Below are 6,582 nucleotides of genomic sequence, written 5' to 3'. Positions count from 1 at the left end.
ACCATCCACAGAATTCCAAAGGTGAATGTCGTAATTCTCCAGGTGCTTCCTGGCAGGTAGGGGGGAGTAGATGTGTAAGCACAGGTGTGACTTGTGCTTTGCTTTACCAGCTCAGGTAAAAAAAAAGTGTTCACATTTCTCTCAAAGTTCAAATCAGAACGATCAGCAGAAAGTCTGGTTCTCCTGCCCAGATATCCAACCCTAGACATGTCCAAGGACCTCATAGTTTCTGTACTAGTCAGGGTGGTGGTGGGAAACAACACATCCAAGTTGGGTCATTTGAAAAGGGTTCAACAAAGGTACTCTTTTTCAGAGATGCAGGTGGGGTCAATGAAAGCAATGGGATCTCAGTAAGTTAGGGGAGATGTGAGGGGGCAATAGAAGGGAGTCTTTATTTGGCTAGGCTGGGGGGAGAGACAGAGGGGAGAGGAGAGAGAAAGAGCACATACTATGTGGATAGACAAGTCTGAAGTGAAATGTGGCCTCAGAAAGAGAGAAGGAACAGGGGAGGAATCAGGAGAATAAATGACCTCCCCGTCCCTTCTCCTGCCCTCTGATTTGCTAGTGACCAAACCCCACGGGCCAATCACAACTGGAAGGCAGAGAACCAGGGAGTCTGTTAAGTTGGCCCATGCATGCCAGTCTCCCAGGCACAGAGCTGGGAAGAGAGGGTTGGAAAGTGTATCTGAGTGATGGGGCAAAGAAAAGATATCCAGCACGTTGTTCTCAAGAGTCAGTGAATTAATCCTCCTGCACTTGCCTCCAGGACATCAGAACTCCCAGGTGATGCTAAGGGCTGAACTTCACATTTTTTACCTCTGAGAGGACCACCTACTTACTGGTCCTAGTTGTCTCAGGGCTTCCAGCTGTTGAGCAACCAGAGGCCCAACCTTGGTCTGATGTTAGGTCCTGTCTGTCTACTGCAGAAATTGCTATACTAGCTGAGGCACATGATGCCTGGAAGCCTAAAGAGACTCTTGACGAGCCACTGTTTCCTGCATGTGTTACTACAGTGACCCAGGTCCAGATCACCCCCAGACTGAGGACAGCCCGCACTGTGAGTCTTGTCCAGTAATGGCGGCAGTGGAAAGGCTCCTGTAGGCACCGCACAGTCCATGGGGGTTAGCTGGGGTGTGGGGGGGGTGGGGGGAGGGGGGAGCATCTTCTCACAGTGCGCACAAGCAATTCCTGGGAAGCAAAGCAGCTGTCAGGATGGCTGGGAAGGGCAGCTTTCCCATTAAAGTGGCCTCACATCTGACAGGTCTCATTAACAAGAGGTTTCATCTGCACCTCTTCCCTTCCAGACGGTCTTTGATCTTGGTTGGATTTTGAAAATTCAAATAATTGCATGGAAGCGCTCTACATACTAAATCACAGGTCTTAACCAAGCCCCAAAGTAGCCTGCTGTACTTTCTTCTGGAAGTAATGGTTGTAAACTTGCTTCACATGTTCATAATTAAAAAGGGTCACTCAAAGGGCCCAGAACAAAGTTTGTACAAAGGCAAGATGATTTTTGCTACCTCAGTAGATGCAGAAAAGGCATTTGAAAAATTCAAAATCTCATGATACAAGTACTTAACACACTAGGACTACAAAATACTCAGCCTGATAAAGAGCATCTATGGGCCCCACAGCAGATGTTTTACTCAATGATAAAAGACTGAATGTTTTCAACTATGATTAGGAACAAGGAAGGGTGTCTGTTCTCACCACTTCCATTCAACATTCTGTTGGAGGTTCTAGCCAAGGCAATTAGACAAGACAAAGCAAAAAAAAAAAAAAGCACCCAGATTAGGAAGGAATAGGTAGGGACTTCCCTGGTGGTCCAGTGGCTAAGACTCCACACTCTCAATGCAGGGAGTCCAGGCTTGGTCCTTGGTCAGGGAGCTGGATCCCACTATGCCATAACTAAGAGTTCTCATGCCACAGTTAAAGATCCCTTGTGCCGCAACTAAGACACAGTGCAGCCAAGTAAATTTTTTTTTAAAGAAATAAATAAGTAGAATTATAGTTCCAGATGGTATGATGTTGTATACAGAAAATTCTGAGACATCTACAAGGACCCTATTAGAGCTAATAAATTAGTTCAGCCAGGTTGTGGACTATAAGGTCAACATAAAAAAGCAATTATATTCTATACACCAGCAATGAACAATCTGAAAAAGAAATTAAAAAGAAAAATCCTATTTATAACAGCATCAAAAAGAACAAAATAATTAGGAAAAAGTTTAATAAAAGAAGTACAAAATTTGTACTCTGATTATGTATATGTGAGATATGAGAAATTAAGAACACTCATCCTAACTTCCATTAGAAATGTAAACTGATATCACCTCTCTTGACAGTTTGGCATGATAGAATAAAGCTGAATAGGTATATACTCTGTAATTCTGCAATTTTATTTCTAGGTTAACACTTGAAGATATAAGTACACAAATGTACAAGAAGCTGTGTTCATAATAGCCCCAAACTGGAAACAAACAATATCCATCAGCAATAAGATGGTTTAATAATCATTGCATATTCAAGTAATGAAATATTGTATAGTTAATAATATGAAAAAACATATCAAAACCATAAAGGGTTAGTCGCTCAGTTGTGTTTGATTCTTTGCGACCCCATGAACTGTAGTCCATCAGTCTCCTCTGTCCAGGGAATTCTCCAGGCAAGAATACTGGAATGGTAGCCATTCCCTTCTTCAGGGGATCTTCCTGAATCAGGGACCCAACCCAGGTCTCCCGCATTGCAAGCAGATTCTTTACTGTCTGAACCACCGGGGGAGTGCCTAATGCTGATTAGAAGAATTAGATGTATGTAATTACCATTTCTTTTTTGAAAACAAAATTAAGCAGTATGTTTACATTCTAAAGATATATATATATATATATATATATACATACATATAAAAAAACTTTGCAGAAAAGCAAGAGAATGATTAACCTAAAATTCAAGATGATGGGAGTCAGAAGGGGCACAAAACGTCTTCTGGTTAACTGGCAGTATTCTGTTTCTTAACATAGACATTGGATGGTGTGACAGTTAACTTTATGTGTCAACTTGACTGGACTGAGAGTTGCCCAGATATCTTGTAAAATATTATTTTGTGTATGTTGTGGGAGTGTTTGCAGAAGATATTAACATTTTACTTGATAGACTGAGTAAAGCAGTTCGTCCTTGCCAGTGTGAGTGGGTATCGTTCAGTCCACTGAGGGCCCAAATAGAACAAAAACAAGGAAGAAGGGCTTGTGGAATCTCAGTTTGCTGAGATCAAAACCCAGTCCCATGGGAGTCCAAGCGCCAAGTCTTAACCATTGGACTGCCAGAGAATTTCCTAATTTGCTCTTACAAAAAAAAATCAATCCTAGTAAAATATATAATGTGAAATTTATCATATTAACTATTTTGAAGTGTGCAGTTCAGCAGTGCTGAGTATATTCACAGGTCTCCAGAACTTTTCCATCTTGCAAAATAGAGTGATTTTTTTAGAGCTCTATGTCTTAAATGTTAACAAATAGCATCACCGTGATATGGTGCTCTGTTTTAGCAACTGATTATTTCTGCATGTCTGAGCCAAAGCCTTTGACTATGTGGACAGCAACAAACTCTGGAAAATTCTTAAAGAGATGGGAATACCAGACCACCTAATCTGCCTTTTGAGAAATCTGTATGCAGGTCAGGAAGCAACAGTTAGAACTGGACATGGAACAACAGACTGGTTCCAAATAGGGAAAGGAGTACGTCAAGGCTATATATTGTCAATCTGTTTATTTAACTTATATGCAGAGTACATCTTGTGAAATACCAGGCTGGATGATGCACAAACTGGAATCAAGATTGCTGGGAGGAATATCAATAACCTCAGATATGCAGATGACACCACCCTTATGGCAGAAAGTGAAGAGGAACTAAAGAGCTTCTTGATGAAAGTGAAAGAGGAGAGTGAAAAAGTTGGCTTAAAACTCAACATTCAGAAAACTAAGATCATGGCATCTGGTCCCATCACTTCATGGCAAATAGTTGGGGAAACAGTGGAAACAGTGACAGACTTTATTTTCTTGGGCTCCAAAATCACTGCAGATGGTGATTGCAGCCATGAAATTAAAAGACGCTTGCTCCTTGGAAGAAAAGTTATGACCAACCTAGACAGCATATTAAAAAGCAGAGACGTTACTTTGCCAACAAAGGTCTGTCTAGTCAAGGCTATGGTTTTTCCAGTAGTCATGTATGGGTATGAGAGTTGGACTATAAAGAAAGCTGAGCACCGAAGAATTGATGCTTTTGAACTGTGGTGTTGGAGAAGACTCTTGGGAGTCCCTTGGACTGCAAGGAGATCCAACCAGTCCATCGTAAAGGAAATCAGTCCTGAATATTCATTGGAAGGACTGATGCTGAAGCTATAACTCCAATACTTTGGCCACCTGATGGGAAGAACTGACTCATTGAAAAAGACCCTGATTCTGGGAAAGATTGAAGGCAGGAGCAGAAGGGGATGACAGAGGACGAGATGGCTGGATGGCATCACCGACTCGATGGACATGAGTTTGAGTAAACTCTGTGGGTTGGTGATGGACAAGGAGGCCTGGTGTGCTGCAGTCCATGGGGTCACAAAGAGTCGGACACAACTGAGCAACTGAACTGAACTGAACTGAACTGAGGTATATTGACTTATTAGTCCTGTTCTTCCTGTGCTCTACCCACACCCATTGCCTTTGCCATGTAACTTGGCAGCTGCTTCCCCAGAGCTGAGTATAACTTTCTGCTCCTTGAATCTGAGCTTGGCCATCTGATTGACTGACTGATGGAATATGGGGAGAAGGGACAGTGTGCGTATTTTGAGCCGAGGCTTTAAGAAGCATTGTGTTTTTCTTTTTGTCCTCTCATGCTTCTGGCATCACCTTCAGAAGAGTTTGTGTTCAGTAGCTGTTGTCCTCTGAGTTAGAGCTACAGACTTGACACACATAGAACTGACCTGAACCTAACTCGCTGTGAAGAGAGGTCCTGTCTGGACCTGCAGTTTAAAGCCAAGTCACTCAGCTGAGCTTTGTCTGGACCAGCCAAGTGCCACTCAACCTACAGACACGTGGAAGGGCTTAGCTGAAATTGCCAGGGCTGCCCCCAGTCATGAACACTGAATGTTTTATGCTGCTGATATTTTGTGGTTGTTTGTTACCACAAGCAAATATAAATGTTATTATAACACTGGATAATGAATATTCTGCCCTTTTCCACTCTGGCCTCTCTGCCAGTGAGTTCCCAAATACACTACACACACACACACTTTCACATATATCACATTGTTTTCACTTCTGCACTGTCACGTCTGCTGTTTGAACTGGCTTTAGCAGGGGCTTCCGTGATGGATCTGCGAGTAAAGAATCTGCCTGCAGTGCAGGAGACACAGGAGATGTAGTTTCAATCCCTGGGTCGAAAAGATCCCCTGGAGGAAGAAATGGCAACCCACTCCAGTATTCTTGCCTGGGAAATCCCACGGACAGAGGAGCCTGGCCGGCTATAGTCCAAAGGATCACAAAGTGTTGAACATGACTGAGCAACTAAGAATAGCAGAGGGTCTGAAAGTGGTATGTTCACTGAGAATAGGAAGGAAAAGAATAACAGTTCCTCATAATTACAGATGAGAAAAGCACCTCAAGAGGGTTTCTGCCCTGCACAGGGTTTCTGGAAAGCAGCTGATTCTGCCATGAATGTTTGCTTTCCTGTTGGGGAGTAGAATCACACTCTGCAGGCACCCCTGGGGAGTACTCTGGGGCAGAGTCTTTGCCATGGTGGTGTTCTCTGCAAGATGGGGTGTGCTGATTAACTGTAGATGGTTTGTGATTGATTGTGGTGGATTCAATATGGATGGGTTTGTAATGGATAGTGATAATATTTGCTTTATGTGTTGATTATTCACTTATTTCTTTCACTTAAAAGGATTTTTCGTAACCATTTCCGTAGCCTTTGTCTGTCCTTCTGCACCCTTTCCCCACTCCTTCTCAAACGTTGGTGTCTTGAGAAGGTGTATCTGTAAGTATATTTCACCTTTGATGTGCCTCATGTTCATAGCACCTAGCACACTGTTGAGTTCACAATGGATGCTTAGATGTCAATGAACTTACTGCCTTTCATAGGAAGTGCTCAATAAATATTTGAATAAATAAATATTTTGACTAGATAGAATACAAATGGAATCACTTCTCTTGGCTTCAATTTTCTCATCTATTAAGTCAAGGAGGGTGGAATGAGAAAGTAGATGATTCCTAAGGTCCCTCTCCAGCCTCAGCCAGTATTATACTTGTATGACACAGTGCTGGGGAGCTAGCTATTGGCCCAACCCCTGAAATCCTGTCACATGAGGAGTGGGAGAAGAGGGGGTGCTCACAGTAGTCAGATGCAGGGCACAGCACTTTCACACACTGTCTCCTTTACTTTTCACATGATCTTAGCCAAAAGGCCGAGAAGCGATTCTCCTTTGCTTTTCAAAATGATCTTGTGAGATAGGGATTTATCGGATGAGAAATGACAAGGTGAGGTTAAAGAACTAGTTAATAAATGGTGAAGGGAGAACTTGAAAAAATGTTTGCC

Source organism: Cervus canadensis, chromosome 30 (genome assembly GCF_019320065.1).
Source record: "Cervus canadensis isolate Bull #8, Minnesota chromosome 30, ASM1932006v1, whole genome shotgun sequence".
Lineage (NCBI taxonomy): Eukaryota > Metazoa > Chordata > Mammalia > Artiodactyla > Cervidae > Cervus > Cervus canadensis.
This window is presented reverse-complemented; position numbering follows the sequence as displayed.